The sequence below is a fragment of the Peromyscus eremicus genome, chromosome 23, assembly GCF_949786415.1.
Source record: "Peromyscus eremicus chromosome 23, PerEre_H2_v1, whole genome shotgun sequence".
NCBI lineage: Eukaryota > Metazoa > Chordata > Mammalia > Rodentia > Cricetidae > Peromyscus > Peromyscus eremicus.
This window is the reverse complement of record NC_081438.1, coordinates 25,070,747-25,083,347: the sequence shown is the minus strand read 5'-3', so window position 1 is coordinate 25,083,347 and position 12,601 is coordinate 25,070,747. Positions and strand designations below refer to the sequence as shown.

General features: G+C 49.1%; 1 protein-coding gene across 1 annotated transcript in view; it reads right to left on the bottom strand.

Moving 5' to 3' along the window:
* Positions 1 to 11,555, bottom strand: part of LOC131898174 (NADPH--cytochrome P450 reductase) — a 47,120-nt gene extending 35,565 nt beyond the window's left edge. The window contains exon 1 of the mRNA XM_059249276.1: positions 11,438 to 11,555. The gene's annotated coding sequence lies outside the window, so the exon portion shown is untranslated. The remainder of the gene's footprint in view (positions 1 to 11,437) is intronic.
* Positions 11,556 to 12,601: the final 1,046 nt, after the last annotated feature.

The window sequence follows — 12,601 nt, the reverse complement described above, 5'->3', positions numbered from 1 at the left end:
GGGGGTAATGGAGGGCAAAGAATGGAGGACGAGAACATAAGGAAATGGGAGGGTTGAGCTGGAACAGGGACAGGGTGGGAGAGCAAGGAAAGAGATACCATGATAAATGAAAACATCATGGGAACAGGAAGAGGTAGGGTGCCAGGGAAGTTCCCAGGAATCCACAAGGATGACCCCACCTTGGACTACTGGCAATGGTCGAGAGGGTGCCTGGACTGGTCTACTCCAGTGACCAGATTAGTGAATCCCCTAACTGTCATCACAGAGCCTTCAAACAGTTACTGATGGAAGCGGATGCAGAGATCCACGGCCGGGAGCCAGGCTGAGCTCTGGGAATCCAATCAATGAGAGAGAGGAGGGATTCTGCAGGCGGAGGACGTCGAGAGGATGACGGGAAAATGTACAGAGATGACCAGCCACACTAGTGGAAACCTATGAACTGTGGACCAATAGCTGAGGAGCCCCCATGGGACTGGACTAGGCCCTCTGGATACGGGAGACAGTTGTTTAGCTTGAACTGTTTGGGGCGACCTCCAGGCAGAGGGATCGGGATCCATCCCTGGTGCATGGGCGGGCTTTTTGGAGCCCAGTGCCTAGGGTGTGACACCTTGCACAGCCTTGGTGCAGGGGGGAGGGGCTTGGACCTGCTTCTGCTGAGTGTGCCAGGCTCTGCTGACTCCCCGCGGGAGACCTTGACTTGGGAAATGTGGGGATGGGGGATGGATGGGGGGGGATGCTGAGGGGTTGGAAGAGGGAAGAAGGGGGATCTGTGGTTGTTATGTAAAGTGAATAAAAAAATTCTTAATAATAAAAAAGGAAAAAAATAAGGTAAACTAATAAAAATATTGGAAATAAAAAAAAGGAAGAAAACAAGATGGGAAGCTAGAGATACAGCTCAGCGGTTAAGAGCATTTGCAGAGGACCCAGGTTCGAGTCCCAGCACCCACATGACAGCTCACAATGCTCTGTAACTCCAGTTCCAGGGTTCTGATGCCCTCTTCTAGCCCCATCAGGTACTGCACACATGTGGTGCACAGACCTATAACATATATGCAGACAAAATACCCATATATATAAAATAAATGAATAAAACACAAGATGGACAACTCCTGAGGAACAATACTACGGTTTCCTCTGACCTCTACTCTCTCTCTCTCTCTCTCTCTCTCTCTCTCTCTCTCTCTCTCTCTCACACACACACACACACACACACACACACACAGAATTAAGGGGAAGGTATGGTGATATACACACTTCAAATCCCAGCACTCAGGAGGCAGATGCAGGAGAACGGCTGAGAGTTCGAGACCAGCTTGCTCTACACAGTTCAAGTCCAGCCTGGACAACTTACTAACACCCTGTTTCAAAACAGAAAATCAAAAAGAGGGCAGAGCACCAGGTGGCGGTGGCGCACGCCTTTATCCCAGCACTCGGGAGACAGAGGCAGGCGGATCTCTGAGTTCAAGGCCAGCCTGGTCTACAGAGTGAGTTCCAGGACAGCCAGGGCTACACAGAGAAACCCTGTCATGAAAGACGGGGGGGGGGTAGAGGGTAGGGGGAGCCTGGACTAGAGCCTCATTCCTGTAGAGGCAGGGAGGCAAGAGGCTGCCTGTGGGAGGGACTAAGCATCTAATACCTCCACAGGAGACTGGCCACCTCCAACTGGGGCAAAGCGTCTCTTCCCACTCGCTGCCCCAGATACTCAAGCTGAAACCGTTTGCCACAAGGCACCATTCTAACTCTGCTCTCTTTCACCCACCCCCAGAGTTCTACCCTTATATCATTTTTTGTTGTTGCTGTTTTGTTTGGTTTTTTGGTTTTTTTGTTTTTCGAGACCAGGTTTCTTGGTGTAACTCTGCGCCTTTCCTGGAACTCACTCTGTAGCCCAGGCTGGCCTCGAACTTACAGAGATCCGCCTGCCTCTGCCTCCTGAGTGCTGGGATTAAAGGCGTGCGCCACCACCACCCAGCCCTTATAGCATTTTGACTGAACCTGAGGCCCCATGCTTCTAGCTACACGGGTCTAGGTAGGGTATATGGGTGCCACTCCTCCATTCTTTAATTTTTTTATTCCATTTAACTCTGTGTATATGTGTGTTTGTCTGTATAGGGTATGTGCACATGTGGGTACACTGTCCACAGAGGCCAGTAGAGCACACTGGAACCTCTGGAGCTGTGAGCAAGGGGTGTGGGTGCTGAGAACTAAACCCAGGTCTTTTGGAAGAGCAGCACATGCTCTTAACTGCTGGGCCACCCCTCCAGCACCCTACCCCTTTGTTCTCTGGAATGTTCTAGCCACTACTCTGGCCTCCTTACTGTCTTTCATCTGGCTGGCCTTGTTCTCACATGAGCACAATCCCCGAATCTCAGAGTCTGCCCAGCAGGCACGAAGTGCTCTGTGATCACTGAGCGCGGGGCTGGTGCTAGCTGCCTTTGCCAATGACCCTGACATACAGGAAAGCCCAGGAAAGGCACACTGGGTCACAGACCTGCTTCCTTCAGTGCTGTCAGCCGTGGGCCCCACACTCCTTCATCTCGACTCCTAGAAAGCTCTGCACTGAGTTCTGTGCTCACTCACAATAGCTTCTCTCTCTCTCTCTTTTTTAAATGATTTCTTTTTATTTTATGTGCACTAGTGTTTTGTCTGCATGTCTGTCTGTGTGAGGGTGTTGCCACCCCTGGAGCTGGAGTTACAGACAGTTGTGAGCGGCCGTATGGGAATTGAACCCAGTCTTCTGGAAGAGCAGTCAGTGCTCTTAACTGAGCCATCTCTCCAGCCCAAGAGGTTCTCTTGATTCTCATCTGGCACAACTAACTTGCCTCTCAGGTCCTGCTAAGCTCTTGGTTTTGCTGGAAAGAGCATGTGAGATTCCATAAACATACAAACCAGTTGAGCCACAGAAGAACGAGGCTTTGTGTGTATTTGTTACTTTCTAATTGTTGTGATAAAGTGCTCTGACAAAAGGCTCAGCAGTTAAGAGAACTTGCTGCCCTTCCAGAGGACCCGGGTTCGGTTCCCAGCACCCACATCCAGTAGCTCACAACCACCTGTAACTCCAGCTGCAGGGGATCTGATGCCCTCACATATACATACACATGCACACACACAATTTTAATATAAAAAATTAAAAATAGCTGAGCAGTGGTGACACACATCTTTAATCCCAACACTCTGGAGGCAGAGGTAGGCTGATCTCTAAGATCAAGGCCAGCCAGCCTTGTCTACTGAGTGAGTTCCAGAACAGCCAGGGTTACACAGAGACACCTGTCTCAATCAATCAATCAATCAATCAATCAATATAAAATTTCATAACTACTGTACCTTAGAATAACAATCTTCCAAAAATACAGGTAGGACTTAATTAGACATCTGGACTCAGTAACACACAGGACAAAGATCAGCAATATCCTTGGGAGCATGAAATCATATTCACTCATTCACTTACTCACCTATTCATCAGGTTATTATCAATTGAGTGTTTATCATCTTATGCCTGGCACTGTTCCAGGCCCTGGCTTATCCCCACAGAAATAACTGGAAGTTCTCTGCGCTCACTGAACTCACCCACCATCCCCACTATACTGCCACTGGGGTAGAAAGTTCTCAGATCCTTTTATGAGACCCTGTCTCACTATGTAGCCCAGGCTTGCTTCAGGCTTGCCGCCCTCCCACCGCAGTCAAGGGCTAGGATTACAGAAATGAGCTGCATGCCTGGCTCGACTCCTTCTGTTCCTGACTACTTTATAAAAGGTAAACACAGATGAAAAACACATACTCAACAGATAAGGAGAAAGGTTTTAAACCCTTGAACAGGGCTGGGGGTACAGAGCTTAAAGGTAGAGAATGTACTGGCACACCTGAATCCCTGATTTCACCCCACCCCACCCCACCCACCACCAGTACCTCCCTGAGAACACATACACAAAAATTCTTTTCTTGTTTTGTTTTTGGAGACAGGGTTTCTCTGTGCAACAGCTCTGGCCGTCCTGAAACTCACTTTGTAGACCAGGCTGGCCTTAAATTCACAGAGGTCCACCTGCCTCTGCCTCTACAAAAATTCTTAAGCAAAGTGGGCAGGGGGTCGGAAAGAGCACCATTCGAGTGAGGCATGGCGGTAAGTGCCTGTAATCCCGGCACCCATGAGGTGAAGGCAGGAGGATCAGGAGTTCAAAGACAGCCTTGGCTACAGAGCAAGCTTAAGACTAGCCTGGGCTACATGAGACTCTGTCTTAATAAATAAATAACAAAGAAACAAAGAAAAATAGAAAACAAACCAGTCTTCAGGATCAGTCTAGTAGGGGCTGAGAGACGACTCAGTGGTTAAGAGAGTGCACTCTACTTGCAGGACTCGGGCTCACTTCCCAGCACCCATGTGGTGGTTCACAACTCTCTACAACTCCAGTTCCAAGGGATGTGATACCCTCTTCTGGCTCCACCAGAACAGGGACTCATTGTGGTACACATATATACATGCAGGCAAAACACGGATACACATAAAAAAAAAAATTTAAATGCTTAAAACTATTGGGGGGAAAAAAAAATCAATCTAGCAATGGTACCATGGACAGATCTTGAGAAGTGGGTGGGGAAAAGCAGAGAAGAATTAGGAATTCCAGGCCAGCCTGGAACACAGCAAAGTTCTGTCTCAAAGAAAGAAGAGTGGTTATCAGGATGATTCAGTGAGTAAAGGCACTTGCTTGCAAGTCCAGCAGTCTGAGTTCGATCCCTGGGATCCATGTAAAGAGGGAGGAAAGATCTGAATCTACAAAGTTGTCCTCTCTGCTCCACACCTGTGCTGTGACACACACACACACACACACACACACACACACACACACAAAACACACGCATGCATCCACACTAATAATAACAAATAAAAATACTTAGGAAAAAAAAAAAAGAGGTCAATTTGAGGACCAGCACAACAGCTACTGAAAGACCATGCAATCACAGAAAAAGATTTGAAGACCGAAACCAGACAAGATGTACTGGCAGCTGCAGACCCAGAATAAAAGGGAAAGGGGAAGGTAGCATTTGTCCCTGCGAGCTCTGGGAGCCAGGAAGAGAAGGATGGCAGGGCCACTGTCAGGAACAGAGACCATGTTGGTGGCAGTTTATGGCCGCTGGAGTACTATGTGACCTCCAGATCATATTGCAAGAACTTCATTTATCTTTATGGTACTGGGGATGGAACCCTAGGACCTTCTGCACAGCAGGTGTTCCAGTGATGAGGGACATCCCCAGTCCCTAAGAATACTGATGGGTCAGTGGGAAAAGGCGATTGCTGCTAAGTCTGAAGACCTGAGTTCAATCCCCAGGATCTCCATAATGGAGCATCAACTTCACCAAGTTGTCCTTTGGCTTCCACACACACACCATGGCAGATGTGTACACACACACACACACACACACACACACTAAATGAAATACCAGTGAGTGAACCCATGACAAATGCTCTCTCTTCCATTAAACTACACTCCCAGTCCTCAAAGAGCATTATATAAAGGAACCCCCACTGACCTGTCCAAGTGATACTGTGGTTTCATAATCAATCAGAAAAGCGCCGAACCCTTAGGCAAAGCCAACACACAGCCTTCTTCACCAGACCACAAAGCCCAGGTCAGGCAACTCTGTGATGCTTGGAATGTGCACCTCCCTCAGCCCCACCCCAGAAGAGCCTGGCACAATTGGCTGATACAATCTGTCTATCTCTGTTTGTTGTTTTGAAAACTAACCCTGGTGACCCTTCAATCATTGCATTTGTGTGCTGGAAAGGTTACGGAGAGTTTGTGTGTCCTGTGAATCCTTATATAGACCCAGTACGCAATACACACTGTGGAGATCAAAGTCTTCCAAGTTCACGGTGTTGTGAACATGAACCATCCCAGGAAGAGATGATGTGGAGACTGAACTCTGGGGACGGGTCAGACAGGGAAAGGCCACAGACACTGAAGCTATGACCAGGGGACATAAAGTCAAATGACTCAATACCACCTGTAAGTTTCACTTACAAGTAAAATGACGTAAGTTCCACCTTAGAAGGCACATCTTGTCTATTAGTCTTCCTGTTATACAATCAGGCAGATAAAAGCCAAACTCTCCCCTCTCAGGACAGATCACTGCCAAGGTACCATAGATTGGAGTGCTATCTAATTATCCTTTGTCCTTCAGATATCTTCCTTTCTTCCTTTTCCTTATTTTTCTCTCTCCTTTTGTGAGACAGGGTCTTATGCAGTCCAGGCTAGCCTCCAACTTACTATGTTGCTGAGGATAGTCTTGAACTCCTGATCTGCCTACCTCCACCTCTTGGATTACAGACATGCATCACTACACCTCATTTATGCAGTGCTGGGGATGGAACCCAGAGTTTCATGCCTGCTAGGTGAGTGCTCTACTTACTGAGCTACATCTCCAGAAACTGCTGAGTTTCTGGAAATCCCATGTAGAATTCTCTTAGCTGCATTATACAAAGATCAAAAGATCTCAGACCCTGGCATGCCAATCAAAAGATAATTCTGAGAATGGCCTCCATCTAAGACAGATCTTAAAACTGAAATAAGAGCTGGGGAAGTGGTGGCACATGCTGCTAATCCCAGCACTCGGGAGGCAGAGTCAGGTGGATCTCTGTGAGTTCGAGGCCAGCCTGGTCTACAGAGCGAGATCCAGGATGGGCACCAAAGCTACACAGAGAAACCCTGTCTCGAAAAACAAAACAAAAAACTGAAAGAAGCGGGCAAGCAAGATGGCCCAGTGAGCAAAGGCAGTTGCTGTCACCTGACAGTAATAAAACAGAAAGTAAAACATCAGGTTATCTAATCATAAGTATAATTCTTGTGTTTCCATGTTCCAAGAATGAATGAAATTTAAATTTTAAAGGGGGGGGGCAGTGAGGGGGCTGGAGAGATGGCTTAACAATTAAAGGCACTGTGCTCTTCTAGAGGTCCAAGCCTGGTTCCCTGAATCCATGCCAGGTAGTCCACAACCTCCTGAATTCTAGTTCCAGGAAATCTGATGCCCTCTTCTGGCCTCCCAGCAATTGAAAGGCTGACGTAGGAGGACTGTGTTGAGTTCAAAGCCAGCTTGGGCTACATAGTGAATTCCAGGCCTGCCTGGATTACAGAATAACTCCGTAACAAAAAAATCAAAGAGGGAAGTGAGAAGGTTCAGTGGGTAAAGGCACGTGCCACCATGACTAATGACCCGAGTTTGATCCCTGGGACCCACATGGTAGGAGGAGAAACTGACTCCCTCCGAGCTGTCCTCTGACATGGTACACACGACATGTACCTTGGCACATGCCCTCACCCCATAAATAAATGTAATTAAAACAATTTTAACCAAAAAAGCAAGGGGTGCGGGAATAGCTCAGTTGATAAAGTGCCTCAATTTCTAAAACCTAGCTTTAAAAAAAAAAAAAAAAAAAAAAGAGCCAGCATGTTGGCATTGGCACGCACTTGTAAATCCCGGTGCTGGGGAGGCAGAGACAGGTGGATCCCTGGGACTTGCAGGCCAGCCATTCCAGCCAAATCAGCCAGCTTCAGGTCAATGAGAAACTGACTCCAAAAGACTCAGTGGTACTAGCTGCCTAGAGCCCGGCACGATTCCCTACCTCCCAAGGCAGCGCCTCTTACACACGCCATTGCTGTGTTCTGTTCCATGTGGCCACTGAACACTCAACACTACAAAGTACTTCACACCTGTCACCTCAGGGAGAAATCGGGCTTCTTCTGTCATATGTATTTAGTTTTCTGTTTGCTTCTGCTTCTCTCCCCAGCAAGGTTCTCAAACAGCTGAGCCAGAGCCTACACAGACACACCGTGAGGGCCTCTGAAGTGTCATTCCATGGGGACCTAGGCCTGCCAAGAACAGCAAGAATCAACAGCAACCTTCTACCTGGGCACGGTGGGGCACACCTGGAAGCCCATCGCTCTTAGGGCTGAGGCAGGAGGACTGCTACTTAGAGGCAAGGCCTTATTAAAAAATAAAACAAGCCGGGCGACAGTGGCGCACGCCTTTAATCCCAGCACTCGGGAGGCAGAGCCAGGTGGATCTCTGTGAGTGCAAGGCCGACCTGGTCTACAGAGCGAGATCCACCAGGACAGGCACCAAAACTACACAGAGAAACCCTGTCTTGAAAAAAACAAAAACAAAAACAAAACAAACAAACAAATAAGAAAAAATAAAAAACAAAACAAAATAAAAAAAATCCTAACCTGTAGGAGATGGAGGCAGAAGGATCAGGAGTTTAAGGCATCCACTGCATGAGGAAAAAGAATAAAAAATGAAGCAAGCTTCTGAACTAATCGGGGAAACTGACGGAACAACGATTCTTTCCCCAACTCTACTGATGAAGAAATCAGAGCTTGGCGTGTACCTATGGTTTGTCCCAGCAGATAAGCGACCTTTGACCTAGTGCTTTCGCACCAACTGTAGCGAGTCCACACTTCTGTCAAATGCCAAACAGCAGAACTGTACTGAAAGGTGAGTTCTGCCCTGGAGCCCATGCCAAATAAATAATAATGAGGACCTGACACCCTGTAAACCCAACACTTGGGAGGACGAGGCAGGAGGATTGCTACAAGTTTGAGGCCAGCCTGGGTTATATAAGTAGTTCTGGACCAGCCAGGGCTACTTAGCAAGACCTTGTCACAAAACAAACAACACAGGCACGTGGGGGGTGGGGGGGAACGGACCCTATGAACTGGTATTTTCTGTCTCTAGAAGATATGAATTATTTGTTTCTTTTACTGTAAAAAAATATGCAGTAAGACATACAAGAGGGTATGTACTCAGTCATGCTTTGTGATATTAGTCCTGTTTTTTTTTTTTCTTTTTTTGAAATGAGATCTTACCATACCCTCAAGCCTTGAGTAGGTTGGTAGAGTGCTCATCTAGCACATGGTAAATGGGCAAAGAAAGCATAAAAATGTATGGGTATGTATGGGAAAGAGTATGCTCGATATACAATAGATACCTGTATGAACATCTAATAAAGAAAAAAATAAATGAAGGGAAGTTATGTCTCACTCAGCTGAGGCCTAGAGGCCTGGCTTGGTGTATGCAGTGATCACACACCAGCTAAGGATGCTGCTGGACCTCTGAGGATGAGAAAAGACATGACAACCGTGTAAGCGTTTACAAAGGTGGAAAAGTCCCGAAGAACTAGGTGCTGGAGCCACGGGTGGTGATGTATATATAACCCCAGCACTTAGGAGGCAGAGGTAGGAGGACCGGGGATTCAAGGTCAGCCCGGGCTACCTGAGACCCTGCCTCCAAACAACTAGATTCCAAAGGGCAATGTTGAAATGGCCTATGGATTCAGTAAGTAAATGTTTTGCTCTTAGCAGGCAGGTTCTTTTCAAATAGTCTATCTGCTAAATACACAGAGACTTACCTAATGAATGCAGATCCTGATTTTCAAGAAGTTAAGAAAACCTCAACCCAGCATGGAATGGCCCTGCAATTTCAGGTTTATCAGGCTACAGACAACCACCTCCTGTGAGTGTTTATAAACTCCTACCACAGGATGTCTTCACCTGAGGTATCCAGGCTGCTATCAAGCCTGTGATTTCCAGGGACCAAAGTCCAACTCTGGAATCTTCCGAAGCTTATACCTACTTCCAATTTTCTCAAGTGCCAGATGTGAGGGCTGTTTTCTGGCCACTTTTTGATAATGATTGAGCAATGTGCTCAATGAAACCAATTCCTGTATCAGAGGGTATAAAAGTTAAGATCCATTCACTCTCCAAAGAAAGTGAAAACTTTTTTTTTTTTTTTTGGTTTTCCAGACAGGGTTTCTCTGTGTAGCCCTGACTGTCCTGCAACTCAGATCTGTAGAACAGGCTGGCCTGGAACTACAGAGATCCACCTGCCTCTGTCTCCTGAGTGTGAAGCTTAAAGGTGTGTGCCACCACTACCTGGCTGTGAAAAACACTTTAAAAGGACCACTGTAACAACAACAAAAACAAGGTGGACCATTCCGGGTTTCCTGGTTTTACTATCTGGGCTTTCCCACTAGCAGCCAATTCAAGGGGGATCTAGGAGGGTAGAGTTTGTGTGTGGTTAATGAACCAATGCTACAAAAGCTCCAGGAATTACTGCCCTGTATAGTAAGAACAAATCTCCACAGTTAGATAACCACTTGGCTTACAAAAAACAGCCCAGTTCTCAATACCACTAGCCAGGACCCCAGCCTCTCTCTTCTTTTCAGTTTTACTGAGACGGGGTCTATGCAGCCCCGGCTGACTTGGAACTTACTGACCTTGAATTCAAACAATTCTCCTGCTTCAACCTCTGGAGTATTGGAACAGCTCCAGGACTATCTCTTGCTCTCAAAAATGTCACAACCCTGGTCAGGCCAGTGGCACACACCTATAATTTCTGTCCTCAGGAGGCTGAGACAGGAGACATCCATCAGTTCAAGGGCAGGTCCAGGCCAGCCTAGGCTGCATAATGAAACCTTGTCACCAAAAAACAAAAAGCCAACCCTAGGGGAGGGCAGCTGGATCACTAAGGACAAACGGAAGCTCAAAAAAGTTATGAATCCTGCCAAGATGGCAAGACTCAAACCCAGGGCCACCCCCACCAGTTAAGTAAGCCTCCCTTTGGGCTTCCATTATTCTCCTGCACGGCTAGGCTCGGAGCTAACCGTGGAAGTTTTATAGGTCGATTTCAAACACAGCCGCTTTCACTGGAATGCCCCCCAAATCCTCAGTCCTGGTCACACTGGCTTACACAATGCTGAATCGTCTTGGGAAAAGATAATGAGTGGGGGGTGGGGGTGGGGGTGAAACAATCCAGGTCAAGCACCGTGGAAAGATGTCCCGCTCCTGCCGTCCAGCAGATCTCAACCTCTCACCCAGTTGCTCCCAAGAGCTCAGGGTGTCACTGCTGCTCAAGAGAGCTCGACAAAGGTGTGTCGCAGACACTGTCCCGAAAGGGGGACTGCCCCAGGGATGCACGCTGGGCGACTCCCAGGCTACCTCAACTGAGTCCACCTGATTGTTGCCGGGTCCTATTCGCCCTCATAGAGCTCATTCTAATGTGAGTGGTTTCCATAATCTGCTGCCCCCAAAGTCCCGTCGTACAGGTGAGGAAACTGAGGCTTGGAGAGGGAATGCTGCTTTGCCCGAGAGAGGAGTCTCGAGGACCGGATCCCCACCCGCAGATGCAAAGATCCGACCCTCAGGTGAAGGCAGCTATAGGGAGGCGTCTGGAAACGACGACCCTCCATACGCCCCGCGACAGGTTAGGTCGTGGTGGGAAACACCACCCTAGGAGAAGGGCCGAGGTGGGAAGTCTCGCCTTCCGCACCGGGTGAGACGCGTGGAGATCCGGCCTAAAAACCCTCCCCGGAGTCACAAGCCGGATGATCGCAACGACAGGAGGTGACCCGGAATCGCGGAGCCTCCCCCGAGGTCCCCCAGTCCTCACTCACCCTGCGCCCCTCGGTACCGACCCGCTCACACACCGCGCGCGGCCAGGCAGATCTCTGTGGCACTGGGACCGGACGCAAGTCCGCACCACTGAGGCGCTACCACCACCCCGAAGGCTGCGGGGGTGGGGCGTGGCCAGCAGCGCCGAGACTCCGCCCACAAGAGCCGCACGTGCGCGCTGTAGAGTCGGGCCTTCTTCCCTTTGCTCCCCTTCCAAATCCGTGCTCTTGGTACGGTCCCCGTGGGTCACGCCCCTTAACTCTCCTCGGAAAGCCCCGCCCCTAAGCCGAGCTCTCCGTTCCTAGGCCACGCCCCTCATCTCTCCTCGGAAAAGGCACGCCCCGGAGCCCGGCGGCGTACAGTTCGGTTGTTCAGTTTCTAGGCCACGCCCCTCTTCTAGCCTCAGAGAAGCCCCGCCCCCAGGCCCTGAGCCAGCGTCTGGGCCACGCCCCTCCCCTCCCGAAACAGCCCCGCCCAGCCCTGGGCTTAGTTCGGAGGTTTGGCTGCACGGCTGTGGCAGCTTGGGCTTGCGTGACCCAGCCGATCCTCCTGGCAGCCGAACTCGGGCTCTCGGGTCAATGCGAGGTCGTGGCTGTGTGCCACCTCGTGTAGCCTCCTGCTGCCGACCTCCGTTCGCCTGTGATCTCATGTCTTTGTCAGCCGAAAATGGCGAGGCTGATGGAGGCTTGCCTGCTGGAGGGAGGGAAGTGGCTAGGGATGAGGCCAAGGCAGCAAGGTTTGGAAGTCTGGTCACCAGCAGCCGTGCTTGATGCCTGTCATCCCAACACTCAGGAAGCTGAGGCAGGAGGATAGCGAGTCTGAGACTAGCCTAGGCAGTTACAGACCGAGGTCCAGGAGAGCATAGGCTACAAAGTGAGACCTGCCTCAAAAATAAACAAGAGGAACAGCACATGTAGCTCACGCAGCTGGTAGAGCGCTCATCTAGCGTACATGAAGCCTTGGGTTCCACCCCCAGCACTGCGTAAACGAAGCAAAGTGGATCAAGTCCCAGCACTCAGATGATTGCAACAGGAGAATCAGCCTTAGCTACATAAAGAGTTTGGGGCCAGCCTGAGCTACTTGTAACTGTCTCGAAAAAAATCCCAAAAACAGAAGAGTCGGCTGTATTAAAATTAAGAATCCCACCTCTGCCCCCTACGGGTTTG